Consider the following 3,487-nt stretch of genomic DNA (forward strand, 5'->3'; position numbering starts at 1 on the left):
TTTTGTGTGTCTTTGAAGTGATTGTATTGTCATATTAAAAGACAGTATCTTATGCAGTATTCCTAGGTGGAATTATTTAAGTACTTATCATATGATTTTCTCTCTGAGTAATATAATTTCCCACTAAATTTATCTAGTCTTACTCTTTTTTTTTTTTTTTTTTTGAAGATTTTATTTATTTATTTGACAGAAATCACAAGTAGGCAGAGAGGCAGGCAGAGAGAGAGGGGGAGGCAGGCTCCCTGCCAAGCAGAGAGCCCAATGCGGGGCTCGATCCCAGAATCCTGGGATCATGACCTGAGCCGAGGGCGGAGGCCTTAACCCACTGAGCCACCCAGGTGCCCCTACCTAGTCTTACTCTTTGATGTTGTCTTTATGAGTAATGAAACTTGTTTGTTGAAAGAAGGCTGTGTCAAGGTGAAGGAATGTAAGGAGTAGAAAAACTATTAAGCCAAGAGTTCTCAGAGTTACACAGCCTTGATAAACCTGCCATTTTAGAGTATAGTTCCCAGGCTACAGGTGCCCAAATAACCCTTGTTGATGTCCCAGAGTTGATACAGTTTGGGAAGGCTGGTATTCAAATTCTCAAGAAGCTGATTTATAATCCAATTTATAAATAGGAGTAATTTCTAAGCTAATATGATCAGTTAGTTTTTTTTCTGTAGTCAGTTCTTCACTTGAAGGTGTTTTATAGGTGAAGGTCATTTTATGAGCAAGCAAACAGTTTAGGGAGATAGTTACTTGTATAATTCAGATATTTAACAGCATCAAGCTAATCCTTGCCACAGTAGAATCTAGAACTCCAGGCTGAGTGCCAGGACTAGACACTCCTCTGTAGTCAATACTAAGTGCCAGAGTTTTCCCTAGACTATTTTAGTAAATGTGTTCATATTGATTCTATCCTTTAGATTACTTATCTGTTATTTTTAGCCCAAGGGATGTTGCTTTTTTTTTTAAATAATTGAATTTTTATATAATTTCAGACTAAGTTATAATAGTACAAAGAATTCCTGGATACCCTTCACTCAGATTTGCCAAATGCAAACACTTACTTCATTTGCTTTCTTTCTCATTAATTTTTCCTGAACCATTTAAAGTAATCCCTCCAAATATTTCAGTATCCTCCCCCACCCCATGCCAAGAACAAGGAATTTTCTTACATAACCATAGTGCGATGATCAAAATCATAAAATTAATAATGACACAATACTGACATTTAATCAGTGGTCTGTGTTGAAATTTATCAGTTTGTCCCAACTGTAAAGCCTTTCATAGAAAAAAAGAAATCTAGGATTATGCATTGCACTGGGTTCTCATATCTCTCATCTGGACCAGTTCTTAAGTTTTTACATTTTATACAAAATTTTGTAGGGTCCAAGCCAGTTATTCCTCAATTTGGGTTTGTTTGGTATTTTCTCGTGATTAGATTTAGGTAAACCCTTTTAGCAGGACTAGAAATGATACCAAATTCCCAGAAGTAATACCAAATTCTCAGTGCATTTGTAGTGGGGAGGCTCATGCTGTTGATTAGTTCTGATGTCCCTAAGCTTCCTTGGGTTATTAGTTGGTTTTTGGTTTTAAGGAATTAGAGGATTTATTCCTTTATAATCTTTTTGTTTGATTTTTCCTGACAGTGAAATTCAGCCTTGTGATTTACAGTTCCATAAATTTCAAAAGACCTAGATTCACTCCGTTACCACCACAACCAAAATACAGAACAATTTTATCATTTCCCCTAATATTCCCTTTGCTACCCCTTTGTTTTTAAGCCTTTTCCTCATCCTTAACCACCCACCCCATAACTTCTGAGATGCTCTCTGATCTTGTGGTTTGTTTTTTCCAAAATATGTAAATGAAATCATATAGTATATGGTCTTTGAGTCTGTTCTCATGGTGTGGTGCACTTGAGATTCATCCAAGGTGTTGTATATATCAAGTTTGTTTCTTTTTGTTTTGAGTAATGGGATGTTCCAGAGCTATCCATTCCCCAGTTGCACATTTGAATGTCTGGTTTTTGATGATTAGGAGTAAAGCTGCTGTGAATATTTCTCTACAAGTTTTCATTTTACTCAGGTAAAAAGTAGGGATGGGGTTGTTGGATCCTATAGTAAATGTATATTTAACTTTATAAAAATTTGCCAAACTGGTTTTCTGAAGTGGTTTGTGCCATTTTACTTTTCCACCAGCAGTATATGGACATTTTAGTTACTCTGCATCCTCACCACTGTGTGATGTTGCCAGGTTTTTTAAAGTCATAATAATAGGTGGATGGTGGTATCTACTTGTAGTTGTAATTTGTGTCTCCCTAATGGTTAATTATGTTGAGCATCTTTTCATGTACTTATTTGTTACTCGTATATCTTCACTGGTGTAGAATGGCGTTCAAATCTTTTGTCTCTACTTGGAAATTGGGTTCTTATCGGTTGAATTTTTAATTTTTTTAAAAAGTATTACTTGACAGAGAGAGTGAGAGAGAGCGAGAGTGAGTGTACAAGCGGGGGGAGCAGCAGAGGAAGAAGGAGAAGCAGACTCCTTGCTCAGCAGAGAGCCTGACGTGGGGCTTGATCCCAGGACCCTGGGATCATGAGCCAAGCTGAAGTCAGACGCCCAACCGACTGAGCCACGCAGACACCCCTGAATTTTTAGTTTTGATGCTCATGTTTTTCCAGATGCTCATGTTGTACCCCATCAATCTGGCTTCTGTGTCCTTTTGATAGGCTCTTACCTGATGTGGAAATGTTGGGGTTCAGGAGTGAACAGTCAAGAAAGAATTCTTGAGGTGTCTTCAGTGCAAACAGAGTGGTTTTACTAAAGCATGGGGATAGGATTGGTGGGCAGAAAGGGCTGTGCTGAGGTTGTGCAGAGTGACTGATTATATGTACACTTAAGTTGGGAGGTGGTTAGGGATAGCCTACGTCTCTAAGGAATTTTGGAAGCAATGTTTCCAGGACCTTGAGGGGCTAGCTAGCTGCTGTTAGAAAAAGTGTAGTTTACTACTTACTCTATAGTTAAACCTTAGTCATGAGACCCTTAAGATGTGTATCAGTGGGCCATGTGCTTAGAGATTGTTTGGTGTGGGTAGAGATAAAAGAAGTTTCTAATTATATGTTAAGGGGCACTTAAAAATCCTGGAGGTCAGGTTAATGTCAGGCCAAGATCGCCTTTTGCCCTTAGCAAAGTGTAAACACTGAGGCATTTGAGTTCCTAGAGGAAGGTCTCTCTGCCTGTCTCAAGGACTTGTCAGTGCTGTAAGTTGTAAGGGAGTTTAATTTTTTTCTTTTGCCTTGTTCTCCACATTATTTTACCCATGTATTTGATCTTGTTCGTGGATACTGATGTTTTAATGTAACTCTGGGCAAGTTTTGGGTTTCCCTTGTTCACGCCCAACTCTGCACTTGGCTTTTTTTTGCATGATGCAGACCAATTTACCTAAAAATAGAGGAGCCTCAGTCGAGTCACCCTGTGAGTTAAGGAATCATGAAATGGA

This window comes from Lontra canadensis, unplaced genomic scaffold (assembly GCF_010015895.1).
Source record: "Lontra canadensis isolate GAN:19392208 unplaced genomic scaffold, GSC_riverotter_1.0 scaffold90, whole genome shotgun sequence".
NCBI classification, from domain to species: Eukaryota; Metazoa; Chordata; class Mammalia; order Carnivora; family Mustelidae; genus Lontra; species Lontra canadensis.